Raw genomic sequence first — 20,249 nt, forward strand, 5'->3', positions numbered from 1 at the left:
GAATAGTAATTTTTAGTAATTATTAATAATTAAAAAATAATGACCATTATAATTAGTAATCATTAATTAACCTCTGATTTCAAAGCTGTTGATGACAGTTTTTATGTATTTAATGCTTCAACTCTCAAACCCTCCATCAGTGTCAGTGTCCTCCCCTCTCCACACCTCACTCCTTTTAGCAAACTCACTTAAAATATTTTAGCTTATTATAGTTTTGATTATTATCATCTTGGGTGACATACTCCACTAGAGTAGACTCTTATGGTTTTTTATGTTTTTACATGGCCACTTCATCTCCACATCAGGGAAATGTCCCAAGGCCCTTGACCCTTTTTGTTATCACCAGTTCCCCCATCACATTCCAATCCCTCACACTCTTTTTTCCTTGGCATACTTATTTCTATATCCAAGGCCAACGGTTTACCATCATCAAATAGTAAGTTTTCAAACTGTTGTCTCTCATGCATGTTTTGAAAATACTGTTGTGGTATGTGGTATTATTCCCTTACAGGCAAAATGCTCAGAATTGAAGGATTTTGGAAAAGATGGGTTTGATTCTTAAGATGCATGTAGATAGTTTTAGCTAGGCAGTGCCTGTTACTCCATTATTTGTTCTTTTTAATTATTTTCTTTTTCCCTCAACAGGTGCTTGTGTCTATCAGGGTTCCTTGTTGCCGGTAGGTCAATTTTTATATATTTTCTTGTTTTCTTTTGAATGTAAAACTCTTGTTTGAGATTAATGAATGAATGAGGTGACTCTATCATTATAACGTGTGCTTATTTTCATTCTCAGTTTGACTATTTATTTCTTTTATCTGGCACAATCATGCCCAATTACTTAATACCTTTTCTAGAGTGATTTAGTCCACATCTAGACACTCAGGTCTTGTAAGAGAAGTTCAAACCATTAACACATACTTTGTTATTCCATGACTTTCTTCATCAGAGAGAAAAATTGGATCCCATTCTTTTCTAAGATATGAACCTAGGCATGGCTAGCTTATCTACCTATTTTTCATCTTCCCTTTGAACTTCTTTTGCCCCAAATTTATGTGTATAATATTGAATAAAATATGGAGTATTGCTCTTGAATTATAAATCTGATTATTGGTTAACAATTTCTTAAAATAATTAACATTTTATTTTTGAACTTTGTAGTAGGTAGAATTGATTTTGAGTTTAATGTCAGGTTGTCTTGGGGGGTATCCTGATACAAGTCTCATGCATTTCTCTTCATTAATGTACTATGGTGCAATAACTGTGTTAAAGGACTTATTGAAAAGATTGTCCACACTCCATCAACTATAATAAATGACATGACAAGCTATTCTTCACCACTTTTTTATTTTGGCTTCATAAACGCTATAATAAAAAACAGAATTAAAATGGTTCTAATGGGATTGCTCATTTACATCACAACCCCATTATTTGACATGAGTAATATTAATAAGTCATCTGAATTATCCTTGGTGTTGACAGTAGATGAGACATATCTAGAGTATTCAAGAGTCCTGGGTAATTGTATATATTCACAGTAATATTTTTGCTTTGTTTTGTTTTGTTTTGGGGCTTATGACTGGCAGGGCTTAGAGCTTACTCCAGACTTTGCACTCAGGAATTACTCCTGGTATGGGTAATGTGCACAACTAGTTATGTGGTAGAGAGAAAGAGATCCAAACCTGATTTCTGACTTCAAAGCTTTTTTCCAGAGCATGCGCTTTTTTTTTTTTCTATTTTTCAGCCAAGCCAGTCTGCTCGTGTGTCCTCCTTAGTTGCAGCAAGTGTTTTCCTCTACAGAATAGATGCCCACAGCCTCCCTGCTGCACCTGCCATGCACTTGTCTCTGTCAGTCTCTGTCCTGACCTCCCACAAGAAGAGCCAGATGTCCCTGACTAACCTCTTTCTACTGCACTGAGGTGCTCCTGCGTGAGCGTGCACTGAATTCACTACGCAATTCTAGGACATTTAAGGACTCATATATCCATACAGCCCTCGACTGTAATGCATCTCCCAACTTCTGAAAACTCCATGGCGATATGCACCATGATTTGTTTCTTAGCCCCAGGTTGCCATCTCTCAGTTTTAGTGTAACGGCAGCTGTCTTTCTTTTCTTTAATGCTATTTATCCTGTTTTCTCCTTTTTTCATTCCCTCAGGTCAGAAGTTACCTAGGGTTTAAAAGTATCTAGGAAAATTCTATATTTGAGAATTGCTGACTTGAGAAATTGAGTTGGGTAGTTTTCTTACCTCACTGTATCCCTCAAATACTGCCCTCAGGATTTTCTCAAAAGTCAACCCTTGTGGAAAGTTGTGTATGACTGTGCTAAATCGAGAATCCATCTACCTATTTCATTTGTTTGACTCTTATAGAAGAGTTGAGTGTGAAAATGTAATAAATGTTATTTTGAATTCATACATGGTGATGTTTCATCTCACTTCTGGCTCTGTGTTCAGTGGTAGCTCTTTTTTTTTTTTTTTGGTTTTTGGGCCACACCCCGGCGGTGCTCAGGGATTATTCTGGCTGTCTGCTCAGAAATAGCTCCTGGCAGGCACGGGGGGACCTTATGGGACACCAGGATTCGAACCAACCACCTTGGTCCTGGATCGGCTGCTTGCAAGGCAAACACCCGCTGTGCTATCTCTCCGGGCCCCTCAGTGGTAGCTCTTGATGGTACCAAGAGTGGCATTAAATGAAGTGCCAGGAATTAAATCAGGGTAGGTCATATGCAAGGCCAGTGCTTTTAATTTTTATTGTCTCTCTGTCCCAATTTTATGTATGCATATACATACATACAAATATGATTATAATTTTTTTTAAATTTCAAAATTTATACTATATCCTGTAATTAGTCAATGATCTTGAAGAAAAAGCATTTAACGTTCCTTTAGGAGTCCCCCACACAAGCAAACAACTCTTCTTCCTTTGCTCTTCATTGAGGTTTTTCCTAGTCTACACCTGGCAGAGCTCAGGGCCTTACTTCTGGCTCTGTTCTCAGGCATCACTCCTGGCAGTGCTCAGGGGACTGATGCTGTATGCAAGGCAAACCACCCTACCCTATTGTACTATTGCTCTACCCACTAAAAGCACATTCTTGTTTTGTTTTTGTTTTTGTTTTTGGGCCACACTCTTTTGATGCTCAGGGGTTACCCCTGGCTAAGCTCTCAGAAATTGCCCCTGGCTTGGGGGGACCATATGGGATGCCAGAGGATAGAGCTGCGGTCCTTCCTTGCCTAGCGCTTGCAAGGCAGACACCTTACCTCTAGCACCACCTCGCCAGCTCCTAAAAGCACATTCTAAAAAAAATGTTATTGATTTTATTTGAGACATTGTGATTTATAACATCGTTAATACAACCTTTCTAACACCACACTTCCACCAGAATGTCCTCAATCTTCCTCTCCCTGGTAAAGCCCAGTTCTCAGTTCTGAATACTAGTTTTCAGTCTATGTTGCTTGCCTTTGGACATTTGTTGTTACTATGTTTCTTTATATTCCATATATGTGAGAAATTATTCTGTATAGGTGCTTTTTCTGACTTTTTCCAGTATGATATTCTCCAAATCCATCCACATGCCAACAAATGTCATGATTTTCTTTAGGAAAAATATGTTTTAAGGACTAGTAAACAGAACTGTTCAGTAAAATAGATTAACACAGTGGAAAGATCTTAACTTTGGAGTTTAAATCTTGGTAGCACTATGCCTGTTGTGACTTGTTTCTTTTGTACAGTGGCACATCTTCTGTATAATAGGGCTTATCTTCTTCCAAGAGAATTGAAGAATTTTATGAATGAACCCAGAACTTTTCGGTATAAAATAGGCACTTATGTCATCAAGATAGCAACAAGATAGCAGAGTAGGAATGACAGAGTGACAGAGGCTGGAAGTATCTTGTTTGTTTCTGGCTCTGTAATTACCTGTGTAAGTCATTTGAAAGAAATTAGGCATCAGTTTCTAAATTTGTTGAATGAGTTAGATTCAGTCCTCTCCAAGATTCTGGTTACACCTGTGCTAATCCCAATTGAATTCTCTGTGCAGGTTGAAATGTTCTAGTCACACTGCCCAACATGGTATCTATGAATATGCTCTTATTGAGTTTATAGAAAAGGTCTTAACAGATTTTTCCTCCCTGGGTGTCACTGGGTTGTCCTCAGTGCTTACACAGGATTACTCCAGGTTCTGAGTTCAGGGATCACTCCTGGTGATGCTTGGGGGAAACACTGTAGTGCTACAGATCTTACTGGGAAAGGTCCAGCCCCAGGGAACTTAACTTAAAAATTTGCTTCTTATTAATTAGAATTTAAATAGCTACACATGATCTAATTATCATGTTGGACTGCAATTTTAGATCTCTACAATTCTTAATACGCTTTAGTGCTTAAGATTGAAATAGTCTCTACTAAGTAGTAGGCTAAGTACAGAGGGGACCACATGTTCTAGCAGCCCTGGGGGTGAGGGAAGAGGATATGGGAGGTAGGACAAAAACAGAGGTGTAGGGAGGACAAATTGGTGATAGGAATCCCCCCTGATTTTATGTAAATATGTACCTAAAATACTATTGTCAACAATATGTAAGCCAATATGATCAAAATAAAAATTATATTTTAAAAAAAGATTGAAATAGTCTCATGTACTTCAATAGTCCCACTCTAAGTGAAGGTTCAATGTGTTATTATTTTTTAAATTGTTTTTTGGATCAAACCTGGTAATGTTCAGATCTTACTCTTGTTCTGCATTCATGGATAACTTCTGCTGGTGCTTGGGGGACCAATACTGGGAATAGAGACTGGTTTTGCTGCTTGTAAGGAAAGTACCATACTGACTAGATTATCACTCCAGCTCCTCAATGTATTATCCACAGTGAGGCCATAGAACATTGTTATAATAGATGAGTTTTCTGTGTATTTTTGTATGTAATTTGAAGAATGTTAAAGTCATTTCTGATTGTTACACTTATTTTATGTTGCCCCATTTCTTTTGAGTAAAAGAAAAAAGGTGGATGTAAAGATGAATCCTCTGCAGTCAATGTTATACATTTCATTAATATTTTTCAAACTGTACTGAAGTATAATTGACAAATCTGCAATTATATATCTAATTCTATCTACTATCTCTATCTACTATCTATCTATCTATCATCTATCTATCTATCTATGTATCTATCTATCAATCATCTATCTATTTATCTATCTATCTATCTATCTATCTATCATCTATCTATCTATCTATCTATCTATCTATCTATCATCATCATCATCATTATCTATCTATCATCTATCATCTATCTATCATCTATCTATCTATCATCTATCTATCTATCATCTATCTATCTATCTATCTATCTATCTATCTATCTATCTATCTATCTATCTATCTATCTATCTATCTATCTATCTATCTATCTATCTATCTATCTATCTATCTATCATCTATATCTATCTATCTATCTATCTATCTATCTATCTATCTATCTATCTATCTATCTATCTATCTATCTATCATCTATCTATCTATCTATCTATCTATCTATCTATCTATCTATCTATCTATCTATCTATCTATCTGTCTGTCTGTCTGTCTGTCTGTCTGTCTGTCTGTCTGTCTGTCTGTCTGTCTGCCTACCTACCTGTCTACCTACCTACCTGTCTACCAACCTACCTACCTACCCACCAACCTCCATTTTCTTCTACTGTTGCTTAATGTTTGTGAGTCACACAGATGTCTGGCTGTGGTGCTTACACATTTTTAGTTGAAGTGCTTGCTCAACACAATTATGATTTAGTTGTGGTGCTTGATCAAATCTTAGGTTGTGATTCTGGCATAGTTGTCCTGTTGTGCTTATAGAGTTGTACCCCTTTTAATTGTAGTTGTTGCTGTGGGTTGCACTTCCTGGCCATGGTGCTTTCACATTATTTTCGGGGCTCACCAGAGAGCACACGCCTTGTGGTGCTCACACACCTGGCTAGAGTACAGTCAGAAATTACAGGTGACACCAGGCGGGGAAAATCCGCGAAAGTACACCGGCCCAGTGGGGCTCAGCTGTGAAAGACTGTGAGTGTGACCTGTCTATGTCTGTCTACTGTCCTCTTGCGTGAAACTCTTGCGAGTGGGGCAAAAAGAGCCTCCAGAAACCTCGCTCGCCCAGACGCCATTTTCAGGGAGGGACTTCAGAGCATAAAAACCGGCTATCCTTTGCAAAAGCTGGCTCCCTGTGTGTGACACCAGGCGGGGAAAATCCGCGAAAGTACACCGGCCCAGTGGGGCTCAGCTGTGAAAGACTGTGAGTGTGACCTGTCTATGTCTGTCTACTGTCCTCTTGCGTGAAACTCTTGCGAGTGGGGCAAAAAGAGCCTCCAGAAACCTCGCTCGCCCAGACGCCATTTTCAGGGAGGGACTTCAGAGCATAAAAACCGGCTATCCTTTGCAAAAGCTGGCTCCCTGTGTGTGACACCAGGCGGGGGAAAATCCGCGAAAGTACACCGGCCCAGTGGGGCTCAGCTGTGAAAGACTGTGAGTGTGACCTGTCTATGTCTGTCTACTGTCCTCTTGCGTGAAACTCTTGCGAGTGGGGCAAAAAGAGGCTCAGAGGAGCACGGCCGCTCCGCTTCGCTACGCGGCCGTGCACTCTTTCTAAGGAAAGAACTCCATTGCAACAAGAAGGAAAAATCACACTAAGAACGGCGCTATATCACAGAAGCAAACATTTCTCTCTGGACTGTCTTCTCTGTTACATGCTCGGGCCTAAGATTTGACCCAGTGTGAGGCTTCATCCACGGAGGGACTCCCCTCCCTTAGAGGCAAGTCAGCCCATCCAGAAAGGGAGGAGCCAGAGGAGTGTGCTGCCTACATCATATAGACAATGAATACCACTACAACACGTAGAAAAACCCACAATACAAATGTGACAATGGGGAAACAGCGCAGGCCAGCATCAGACATAGAGAATGAAGATGACAATTCTGAGGACCAGATAATGACTGAACAACTAATCAACCTCTCAGATAAGGACTTTAGACTAGCAATATGGAAGGTGCTCAACAGACTCCAAGAAACCATGGATCGAGTTGAACAGAACACTAATAAGAACCAAGAAAATATGAAGGCAGAAATGACAAAACTCCAAACTGAAATAACATGTCAACTAACAGGCCTGAAAAACTCAGTAAACGAAGTGAATGACAAAATGGATAAGCTCTGGGACAGGGTATCAGAAGCTGAGAATAGACTTGGTGCTGTGGAAGATGAGATACATAACAATTCCATACAGCAGGAGAGATTGGACAAAAAACTTAAAGCAAATGAGCAGACAATGGAAAAATTAGTCAAAGAATGGGAACAGACGAAAATAGAAGTCTATGATAAGATCAACAGAAACAACTTAAGAATCATTGGAGTCCCAGAGACCCAGGAAGAAAATTTCCAGGAAGAATCAATGGTCAAGAACATCATTAAAGAGAAACTTCCAGAGCTAAAGAATATATGTGATCAAATCCCTGCATGCCCGAAGAGTACCAACCAAAAGAGACCCCAGAAAAACCACCCCAAGACACATCCTAGTCACAATGACAAATCCCACAGATAGAGACAGAATTCTGAAAACAGCAAGATCAAAAGGGGAAATCATGTTTAAGCAAGCTTCCCTGAGATTTACAGCAGACCTGTCACCAGAAACGCTCAATGCCAGAAAGCAGTGGTGGGATATTGTGACAAGACTGAATGAAATGAATGCTTCACCCAGAATACTATACCCAGCAAAACTCACTTTCCGGTTTGATGGAAGAATACATGGTTTCACAGACAAAAAACAGCTCAGAAACTTCACAGACACAAAACCAGTCTTAAGAGAAAAACTGAAAGACCTAATCTAAGACAAGACTACCCAAAAGACACACCAAATTTTGAAATAAAGATGGCGTTAAATCCCAGGACAATTCTTTCTCTCAACGTCAATGGACTAAATGCACCAGTTAAGAGACACAGAGTGGCTAAATGGATCAAAAAACTCAATCCAACCTTCTGCTGCCTACAAGAAACGCACCTGAATAGTCAGAACAAACATAGACTCAAAATAAAAGGCTGGAGAAAAGTTATCCAAGCAAACAACACCCATAAAAAAGCTGGAGTGGCCATACTAATATCAGATAATGCAAACTTTATACTCAGGAAGGTTGTAAGGGACAAAGACGGACATTTTATATTAATCAAAGGGGTACGTAGAGCAGGAAGAATTCACTCTCCTAAACATATATGCACCGAATGAGGGGCCAGCAAAATATTTAATACAACTGCTGACAAATCTGAAAAATAATATCAACAACAACACAATAATTGTGGGGGACCTAAACACGGCTTTGTCAACACTGGACAGGTCAACCAGACTGAAACCCAACAAGAATATACTAGACCTGAGGAGAGAAATGGAAGAAAGAGGCCTAGTGGATATATATAGGACACTCCATCCCCAGAAACCTGGATACACATTCTTCTCCAATGTACATGGGACATTCTCCAGGATAGACTACATGCTGGCACATAAAACATACCTCCATAAGATCAAGAGGATAGAAATTTTGCAGATTACTTTCGCTGACCACAAGGCTCTGAAATTATTTGTGAACTCCAAAGGGACTCAGAAGAAACACTTTAACACCTGGAAGTTAAACAGCCTCATGCTCAATAACCAGTGGGTCCGAGATGAAATCAAGGAGGAATTAAAAAGGTTCCTGGAAACAAATGACAATAAAGACACAAACTCTCAGAACCTTATGGGACACAGCAAAAGCAGTACTGAGAGGAAAATTTATAGCTTTGCAAGCACACATCAGGAAGGAAGAAGGAGCTTACCTGAGTAGCTTAATGACACAGCTAATAGAACTAGAAAATGCTCAACAAAAGGACCCCAAGAACAGGAAGACAGAAGGAAATAACAAAGCTGAGAGCAGAAATCAACGAAGTGGAAACTCAAAAAAACAATCCGAAAGATCAACGAAAGCAGAAGTTGGTTCTTTGAAAAAATAAACAAGATTGATAGACCACTGGCAAACCTAACAAAGAAAGAGAGAGAGAGAAACTTGATAACTCGTATCAGGAATGAAAAAGGAGAGATCACTACTGATATGACAGAGATTCAAAGGGTAATCAGAAACTACTTTGAAAAACTCTACGCCACTAAAAATGAGAACCTGGAAGAAATGGATAAATTCTTGGACTCTTATAATCTTCCACGGTTGAAGGAAGAGGATGTAGCATATCTAAACACCCCCCATCACCATTGATGAAATTAAAACAGTAATCAAATGTCTGCCGAAAAACAAAAGCCCAGGTCCAGATGGATTCACTAATGAATTCTATCAAACTTTCCAAGAGGAACTACTGCCAATCTTGGCAAGACTCTTTCATGAAATTGAACAAACAGAAACACTTCCAAATAGCTTTTATGAAGCCAACATCACCTTGATACCTAAACCAGACAGAGACGCTACCAAAAAAGAAAATTACAGACCAATATCACTGATGAATGCAGATGCAAAGATCCTCAACAAAATCCTGGCAAATAGGATTCAATGCCTCATTAAGAAGATCATCCACTACGATCAAGTAGGTTTCATCCCAGGAATGCAAGGCTGGTTTAACATCCGTAAATCTATCAACATAATACACAACATCAATAACAAGAAAAATAAAAACCACATGATCATATCAATAGATGCAGAGAAAGCATTTGATAAGGTCCAACACCCATTCTTGATCAAAACTCTCAGCAAGATGGGAATGGAGGGAACCTTTCTCAATATAGTGAAGGCCATCTACCACAAGCCAGTGGCAAATATTATCCTCAATGGAGAAAAACTGAAAGCCTTCCCTCTAAATTCTGGCACAAGACAAGGCTGTCCTCTCTCACCACTCCTATTCAACATAGCACTGGAAGTACTTGCTATAGCGATTAGGCAAGAAAAGGATATCAAGGGAATCCAGATAGGAAAGGAAGAAGTCAAGCTCTCACTGTTTGCAGATGACATGATACTCTACTTAGAAAACCCTAAAGACTCTATCAAAAAGCTTCTAGAAACAATAGACTCATATAGCAAGGTGGCAGGCTACAAAATTAACACACAAAAATCAATGGCCTTTCTATACACCAACAGTAATAAAGAAGAAATGGACATTAAGAAAACAACCCCATTCACAATAGTACCACACAAACTCAAATATCTTGGAATCAACTTGACTAAATATGTGAAGGACCTATACAAAGAAAACTATAAAACTCTGCTCCAAGAAATAAGAGAGGACACACGGAAATGGAAACACATACCCTGCTCATGGATTGGCAGGATTAACATCATCAAAATGTCAATACTCCCCAAGGCATTATACAGATTTAATGCCATCCCTCTAAAGATACCCATGACATTCTTCAAAGAAGTGGATCAGACACTTTTGAAATTCATTTGGAACAATAAACACCCTCGAATAGCTAAAGCAATCATTGGGAAAAAGAATATGGGAGGAATTACTTTTCCCAACTTTAAACTGTACTACAAAGCAACAGTTATCAAAACAGCATGGTATTGGAATAAGGATAGGTCCTCAGATCAGTGGAATAGGCTTGAATACTCAGAAAATGTTCCCCAGAGATACAACCATCTAATTTTTGATAAAGGAGCAGGAAATCCTAAATGGAGCAGGGAAAGCCTCTTCAACAAGTGGTGTTGGCACAATTGGATAGCCACTTGCAAAAAATTAAACTTAGACCCCCAGCTAACATCATGTACAAAGGTAAAATCCAAATGGATTAAAGACCTCGATATCAGCCCCAAAACCATAAGATATATAGAACAGCACATAGGCAAAACACTACAGGACATTACAGGCATCTTCAAGGAGGAAACTGCACTCTCCAAGCAAGTGAAAGCAGAGATTAACAGATGGGAATATATTAAGCTGAGAAGCTTCTGCACCTCAAAGGAAATAGTGCCCAGGATACAAGAGCCACCCACTGAGTGGGAGAAACTATTCACCCAATACCCATCAGATAAGGGGCTAATCTCCAAAATATACAAGGCACTGACAGAACTTTACAAGAAAAAAACATCTAACCCCATCAAAAAATGGGGAGAAGAAATGAACAGACACTTTGACAAAGAAGAAATACGCATGGCCAAAAGACACATGAAAAAATGTTCCACATCACTAATCATCAGGGAGATGCAAATCAAAACAACGATGAGATACCACCTCACACCCCAGAGAATGGCACACATCACAAAGAATGAGAATAAACAGTGTTGGCGGGGATGTGGAGAGAAAGGAACTCTTATCCACTGCTGGTGGGAATGCTGTCTAGTTCAACCTTTATGGAAAGCGATATGGAGATTCCTCCAAAAACTGGAAATTGAGCTCCCATACGATCCAGCTATACCACTCCTAGGAATATACCCTAGGAACACAAAAATACAATACAAAAACCCCTTCCTTACACCTATATTCATTGCAGCTCTATTTACCATAGCAAGACTCTGGAAACAACCAAGATGCCCTTCAACAGATGAATGGCTAAAGAAACTGTGGTACATATACACAATGGAATATTATGCAGCTGTCAGGAGAGATGAAGTCATGAAATTTTCCTATACATGGATGTACATGGAATCTATTATGCTGAGTGAAATAAGTCAGAGAGAGAGAGAAAAACGCAGAATGGTCTCACTCATCTATGGGTTTTAAGAAAAATGAAAGACACCCTTGTAATAATAATTTTCAGACACAAAAGAGAAAAGAGCTGGAAGTTCCAGCTCACCTCAGGAAGCTCGCCACAAAGAGTGATGAGTTTAGTTAGAGAAATAACTACATTTTGAACTGTCCTAATATTGAGAATGTATGAGGGAAATGTAGAGCCTGTTTAGGGTACAGGCGGGGGTTGGGTGGGGAGGAGGGTGATTTGGGACTTGGGTGATGGGAATGTTGCACTGGTGATGGGTGGTGTTCCTTTTATGACTGAAACCCAAACACAATCATGTATGTAATCAAGGTGTTTAAATAAAAAAAAACAAACAAACAAACAAAAAAAAAACCATGAAAAAAAAAAAAAAAAAAAAAAAAGAAATTACAGCATTATCAGGCTTTGCAGACAACACAGCCACAAGGCTATAACAGAGCTGTCAGTATTGTGCATGTCACAGTACCAGGGATTGAGTTTAGTTGCAAAGCAGGTATTCTAAGCCAATGAACCATTCCTACAGGGTATTTATCAGGTACAATTTAATGATTCTTTTGAACTAACTAACATTGAGTTGATAAATTCGGTTTCACATGAGAATCATTGAAAATTAGCTTATGTGTATTTCATGGACTCATCACTAAAAGCCAGATTCTGTCCTTCACTTCAGCTAACAATTGTTACCTTTGTCTTGATTTATCTATATGCATCTCCTTCCTCTTTCCTCCCTTTTTTCTGGTAATCACTAATTGGTCTTATAGTCTAAAAGTTCATTTGTGTTTTGGCTTGGAAGATTTATATACATATGCATTGTGAAATATTCACCGTGTTAAAGTTAATTGTCATATCCATTACCTCACTTTGTTAGTTTTTATGTTTTTGGATGGCGAGAATGCTTACAATCTATTGGCAGAGCAAATTTCAAATATACAATACAGTATTGTTATTCATGATCACATTGCTGTACATTACATCTTCAGAACTTGTTCATCTTGCATAGCTGAAACTTTATGTTGCATGTCTAAAAGTTTTCTCCCTCCCTGCTCCCCAATTATTCTACTCTTTGCTCTATTCTCATAACTTATATAAGGAGTGTGATCATACAATATTTGTCTTTCTGCGTCTTGTGCCCCAGTTCAGATCTTCTTAAAGGTTGAGCAATGTATCTTACATATTCTTTATCCATTCTTCTGTTTTTGGCTATTTAACTTGTTTCCATATCTTGGCTATTGTGAATAATATTGCAGTGAGCATGAGGATACAGTTATATCTTTAAGATCATGACTTCATTTCATTTGGAATATATATATCCAGGAATGGAATTGCAAGATTATAAAGTGGTTAGTTTTATTTTTTTACTTCTTTGAGGACCCTCTGTGTTTTCTATAAAGGTTGTAGGAATTTATATATTCACCAATAGCATATATACATGTAAGTTTACTTTTTTCTTTTTTATATATATTTTATTTAAACACCTTGATTTCACACATGATTGTGTTTGGGTTTTAGTCATGTAAAGAACACCACCCATCACCAGTGCAACTTCCCATCACCAATGGCCAAATCTCCCTCCTCCCCTCACCCAACCCCAGCCTGGACTCTAGACAGACTTTCTATTTCCCCTCATACATTCTCATTATTAGGATAGTTCAAAACGTAGTTATTTCTCTAACTAAACTCATCCCTGTTTGTGGTGAGCTTCATGAGGTGAGCTGTAACGTCCAGCCCTTTTCTCTTTTGTGTCTGAAAATTATTATTGCACGAATGTCTTTCATTTTTTTTTAAAATCCATAGATGAGTGAGATCATTCTGCGTTTTTCTCTCTCTGACTTCTTTCACTCAGCATAATAGATTCCATGTACATCCATGTATAGGAAAATTTCATGACTTCATTTCTCCTGACAGCTGCATAATATTCCATTGTGTATATGTATCACAGTTTCTTTAGCCATTACTTTTTTCATCTTTGCCAGTAAATATAGTTTTATTTATAAAAATAATTTTGCAAAAAAATTATTTTCTGGTTCACTCTTAGTGACACTTGATCCCAGTGATGATTTGCGGTCCCCTGTGACCATATCTGGAAACTTTCCCTATTTAGTTTTTAAAGTTCCTTGTGACCCTTAGTGAATATAAGTAACTTAGGTTAGTGGTTACTATAAAATACTCTGAATTATCAGCTATGGTGGTGTGAAATACTTACCATCCTGTGAATATTTTCAACAGGAAAGCAATAAAAACAGCTAGTCAACAGTTAAGAATACAATTGGGAGAGGTAGGAACACTGGTGATGGGTATGGTATTGGAATTATGTGCATAAAAGGCTATAATTAACAGAATTATCAATCACAGAACCTTACTCAGTAATTTTTTCTTTTTAAGAAATACCAGGGACTGGAGAGATAGTGCAGCAGTAGGTCATTTGCCTTGCACTCAGAGGATCCAGAACGAACAGTGGTTTGAATCCCGGCATCCCATATGGTTCCCTGTGCCTGTCAGGAGTGATTTCTGAGTGCAAAGCCAGGAGTAACTCCTGAGTGCTGCAGGGTGTGACCCAAAAACAAACAAACAAAAAGAATACCATTGGATGTTATGGGCTGTCATGTATTTTTGGTTGGTTTTTGTTTTGGAGTATACCTGGCGATGCTCAGTGCTCACTCCTGACTGTGCTTCAGGGATCACTTCTAGCTGTTCTTGGGGAAGCATATGAGGTATAGGGGATTGAATTCAGGACAAGCACCTTAACCCCTGTACTTACTCTCTGTCTTCTGAGTATAACTTTTCTTTGTTGTTATAGTCTACAAATAATCACATCTTAGTGCCTCTTATTCCTTTTCATTTATTTTAAAAGATTGTGTAATTTGCTTTTAAGGGTCAAAAAAAAAAACCCACCCAGAACCAAAAGTATATCATTACAGTACTTGGTGCTGGGAATAATTTTTAGAGTGCAGTGAGTTTCCTTTAACTAAAGGTATTCAAGTTGAGGCAGTACAGAAAGAATCATAAATGAGGGGCCCGGAGAGATAGCACAGTGGCGTTTGCCTTGCAAGCAGCCGATCCAGGACCAAAGGTGGTTGGTTCGAATCCCGGTGTCCCATATGGTCCCCCGTGCCTGCCAGGAGCTATTTCTGAGCATAGAGCCAGGAGTAACCCCTGAGCACCGCCGGGTGTGGCCCAAAAACCAAAAAAAAAAAAAATCATAATTGAGGTAGCAATAACTTTATATATGGCATCTAGGCACTCTTCTAAGTTCGGTTCTAAATTGTGTAGGTTGAATATTAGAATTCTGTATTTCTGCCTTAGGAAGCACCAAGAGAGTGTAAGAAAATTTGACTTTAGAGTGGATATTTCTCCCTCTGTATCTTTATAGGAAGAAGCACTTTTATACTCTTGGATGCCAGGTGGTAAGAATTGGACTCTCAATGCCTCAGATGACTCTTTTTTTCCTTGCTGGGTTTTTATAAATTATCAGTCATAATTAGATGTGCTAGTTTCCTATTTGGGAATTTATGTCTTAGAATAGTTGAATAATCCATATGCATTTTCATTCTTATTCATATTCTTGTAACAGGAACAGATGTTTTAAGTTAACAAACATATTTCTTATGGTTTATTTAGGTTTAGAAGAGGCAACAGAGTTTGGAAATCATATTAATTTGTTCAAACTATGTAGGCATGATCACATATCTTTATTTACTGGTAGGATAATACCCACACCTTTTTTAAAGTTTGTATAATTTTTGCTTTGCAACCTGGTCCCTCATTTTGTCCTTCATTTGTCTTGTTTAAAATACAAAATATATGCACTTTCATATATTTTATACATTACAAAAATGTGCATTATATATGTATATATGTGTAGATTCTCTAGACAATAGCTTGCTTCTCATTTATGCCACTTATGGTATTATCTTGTCACACTTTAGTTTTTAAAGTCCACTGAAAAGACAACATATAGATACCAAATGTCAGTAAGAGCTAAGTCAATTATGTTTTATTGATATTTGAATGGCAAATGTCAAAGGAAAAATTGGCTTTGAAAATTTCATGTGGATGGCACTTGAACAGAAAGGGATACTTATATATAAAATTAATAAAACAAAAATTTAAAAAATCAGATAAGTTTTATGTAAAAATGCGAATAGTCTTTTCTCTACCAAATAAGTTTTTTTTTAAATAATGATTTCTTAAGTTCCCAGAATTTATAAGCTAAAAAAGGGAAGAAGTGAACGCTTTCATAGTAAAAGAGAATTTATTGTTAGTACTCAGGAAGTCCTTTGACTTTGGGCCATGACCTGTGAATTTTTTCTTGTCAGCTCCCAAGATTGGTTATTTATTAAATGTGTGTGATTCCTTTATTTCAAAGGGAAATGGAATGGGCAGGGGGGTGCTGGGGAGAGGAAGGTGTCCAAATTGGAGAACAAATTTTATTGTTTTTTTTTTCTATTTTAAATCCTTGAAATGGTTTCTCTTAGAGAGTCAAAGAATTATTAACAGAATCACCTGTTCTTTGGTTCTCTTCCTCTTCTGAGTTGCCCTATAATCCAGAGGAAGTTTATGAACATAAGGAAACTTACCATTTAATGAATGGCTAAGCAGAAACCTTTCCTCAAATAGCCATAGGTATTGTGTTAAGAATGATATTCTGGAGTACATGTAGTTATTGATCAGCTTTCATGAATAAGAAGACATGAGCCATTATTTATGAGTCCTACAATAAATAGAAGATCCTAGTTAAGTACCCAGTAGCAACTCTTCTCTTTTTTTTTTGACTTTTGGGTCACACCCGGTGATACTCAGAAGTTACTCCTGGATATGCACTCAGAAATCACTCCTGGCTTGGGGGACCACATGGGATGCCAGGGATCAAACAGCAGTCTGTCCCAGATCAGCCACGTGCAAGGCAAATGACCTACCACTGCACTATTGCTCCAGCTTTGGCTCTTTTAATTTTTTCCCTAGACTCCCTTTTTGCCCCTCATGGCTTGAATGAAACTTTATTAGGAAGTTTATAAGTTTCTGTAAGAGCTTGATTTAGAGGTGATTATAGTCTTGGAAGTTGCTTAGTTCTTGGAATTTTGGAAAGGATATCCTGATTAAACCTCTCTCTCCACTTTTGGTTCTAAGCAAGTTAAGTAAAAAAGAATAAATGCAGAAGCAAAAATATAACTTAATTTTGTAATCATTCAAGCTAAGGAAGAGAGCTAGGTATGATTTTCTTTTATTCTTCGGGGGTAGGGATTTGGAACATACTCAGTGGTTCAGGTACTCAGGCTCACTCCTGGTGGTATGTAGGGTTTCATATATGGTGCAACGCCTCCATTGAACCCAGGTGCATTGAATCCAGGAATTTCAATTTCCTGGGAATTAAACTTGTGCAAGACAAGTACCTCAGCCCCAGTGCTATCTGGCTATAGGTATGATTTTCTTTGCCAAGCAAGCTTACTGCCCCTGCCACAATGGGTTAGATTCATTCTGGGGAATGAAAGAAAATAGCTCAAATGAAAATGAAAACTCAGACAGATCTTTACGAGGAAGCTTTGCCATATTTAGTAGAAAGACTCTCAGGTAGGAATGACTGAAGAAGCAGAGAAACTTTGAGTTCTTCATGAACAGGTTTGCTCCCTCAAGGACAGAAGACAAAATTGAGTTAAGCATGCCTAGTTACTCTTCTAAATGTACTTGTTAGATAAATTATGCTGTCTCCTCAAGGATAAGAAAGTCCTCGATGTTGATATCCATGCACAAGAAGGAAACTTTAAGAAAAAGAATTCCCCATGAATGGTAAATTTTAAAATAGCAAGCTTACTGAAAATGAAAACGGCAGTGTGACCATATGAATTTTGTAGCTGCTGCAATCATTTCTTAACTTTTAGATAACTAAGTCAACACATACAAGTAAACAGAGAAGAATAGAGTTGGGAAGAGTTTGGTTCTTCAAAAAGTATGGTTATTGGTTTCCTGACTTATCCTCTACAAGGACTGATATTTCTTCATGGGGATTGTTGATAGAATATGAAATTTCTTTTGTTTAAGTCAATATAAATAAAATTTTATGCTACTTCCTCAAAAGCATGCTGGCTTACAACTAGACAATAAGCTCAGTTTAAAATATTCTTGGATAAGGGTTAGCATAGAAAAGGACATTTGATTAAGGATCAAGTTCTAGGTTTAGATGTTAGAAGTTTAGAATTTTTATTATTCTTTGACCTTGGACAAGTGACTTAGCTATCATTAAAATAGTAATTATAGGATGTGCCTTATTATAGAGCTTCTGCAAAGAAAAGTGCGATAATAAGACTTGCCCTATCTAAAAATAGCATTTCTATGAAAATTTTCAGAAGTTGAAAAGATGTAAAGAAACAACGGCTATTTTTATTATATGGAATTTTTTGCATTTCCAGACCACCAAATAACCAACCAAATAATACACATAAAGCTAAAAATAATGCTAGCATGTCATGAAAGCAGGAATGTTATAACTTACCCCATATAAGTTGATCCTGAGGAAGGAGTTTTTTGGGGTCACTCTTACTGCTGGGGTGTGAAAATACTTCTAGAACACCTGCTGCAAAACAGATGCTGGGTACAATGGGATATCTTTCAGATAAGCAATAAATTAATGTAGATGTTTTGTTAAAGTAATGCTGAAAAACAAACTTCTAAAAATATGTATCTGGGATGTAGTTAGTAATAGGTGCATGATAACTATTAATACTAGCCAGCTTTTCATGAAGGAAAACACTTTGATATTGACTTTAAAATATGTTTAGAACTAGTGTGGATGAGAAAAAGGTTCTTAAAGCAGAGCAGCAGTGTGGATAAAATCATAAGCAGTACAGGTTAGATAGAAAATGTTCATAATGATGGGCTATAACATTCAGAGGGAATTTTTTTTTTGGACCACACCCAGTGACACACAGGGGTTACACCTGGCTATGTTCTCAGAAATTGCTCCTGGCTTGGAGGACCATATGGATTGCCAGGGGGATTGAACCACAGTTCGTCCTAGGCTAGCATGGGCAAGGCATCTACCTTACCGCTTGTATCACTACTCTGGCCTCTCAGAAGGGATTTTTTAAAATATTTATTTAAACACCTTGATTGCAGATATGATTGTAGTTGGATTTCAGTCATATAAAAAACACCCCCTTCACTAGTGCATCATTCCCATCCCCAATGTCCCTAATCTTCCTACTCTCCACCCCACCCTGCCTGTACTCGAGACGGATTTTCTACTTCCCTTATTCATTCACATTGTTATGATAGTTGTCAGTATAGCTTTAGTTATTTCTCTAACTGAACTCGCCACTCTTTGTGGTGAGCTTTATATCATGAGCTGGATCTTCCAGCCCTCATCTCTTTTGTCTCTGAGAATTATTGCAAAAATGTCTTTTATTTTTCTTAAAACCCATAGATGAGTGAGACTATTCTGTGTCTATCTCTCTCCCTTTAACTTATTTCACTCAGCATAATAGATTCCATGTACATCCATGTATAGGAAAATTTCATGACTTCATCTCTCCTGACGGCTGCATAATATTCCATTGTGTATATGTACAACAGTTTCTTTAGCTATTCATCTGTTGAAGGGCATCTTGGATGTTTCCAGAGTCTGGCTATCGTAAATAGCACTGCAATGAATATAGTTGTGAGGAAGGGATTTTTGAATTGTATTTTTGTGTTCCTAGGGTATATCCAAAAGGGATTTTGAAACGCCAGATCACATTTGGGCCCAGAATGAGATATTAGAATTACATACTATAGGCAATGGGGACACTTTGAAATGGATATCATTTGCTCTTAAATTCTAATCCAGTCATTACAAACTAGATAATTATTATTAGAAATGAGACATGACATCTTTCTCTACACTATTTTCCTTCTTATTTCTATCTGCATTCAGCTATAGTTGCTACATAAAGATTTTGGAGAGAAAGTGATCACTGTTAATTTTTTTGTTTGTTTTTGTTTGGGGTCCATACCTGGCAGTTCCCAGGGGTTATTCCTCTCAGGCTCTAGGAACCATATGGGATGCTGGGGATTGAACCTGGGTTGGCTGTGTGCAAAGCAAATGTTCTACCTCCTGTGCTATCTTGCTCTGGCCCCAACAATTGATCATCTTTTTATAAAAAAAAAAAAAAGTGTGTGTGTGTGTGTGTGTGTTCCTGAGTGATAGCATATTGGTAGGGCATTTGCCTTGCACTCGGCTGATCCAGGACAGATCTTGGTTCCATCCCCAGTGTCCCATATGGTCCCCTGAGCCAGGAGCGATTGCTGAATGCATAGCCAGGAGTAACCCCTGAGCATCACAGGGTGTGGCCTCCCCTCCAAAAAAGAATCAATTTGCAGATATATTTCAGTAGTGAGTCAGAACTATTATGTTTATGATTAGTTCAGCAAAAATGGATTCATCTGGTGTCATGTTTAGTGAAACTTCTATTAATAGACCTTAGTCCATGCCTTTAATAATAAATTCATAATGATGCTTCTTGAGGTGACAATATAATTTTTTGTGTTCCTCTTAGTTTA

At 37.9% G+C, this 20,249-nt stretch overlaps 1 long non-coding RNA gene across 1 annotated transcript in view; it reads left to right on the top strand.

Moving 5' to 3' along the window:
* Positions 1-20,249, top strand: part of LOC126032665 (uncharacterized) — a 207,477-nt gene that overhangs the window by 9,637 nt on the left and 177,591 nt on the right. The window contains exon 2 of the long non-coding RNA XR_007503889.1: positions 646-677. This is a non-coding gene — a long non-coding RNA (uncharacterized LOC126032665). The remainder of the gene's footprint in view (positions 1-645; positions 678-20,249) is intronic.

The sequence above is a fragment of the Suncus etruscus genome, chromosome 16 (assembly GCF_024139225.1).
Source record: "Suncus etruscus isolate mSunEtr1 chromosome 16, mSunEtr1.pri.cur, whole genome shotgun sequence".
In the NCBI taxonomy this organism is placed as follows: domain Eukaryota; kingdom Metazoa; phylum Chordata; class Mammalia; order Eulipotyphla; family Soricidae; genus Suncus; species Suncus etruscus.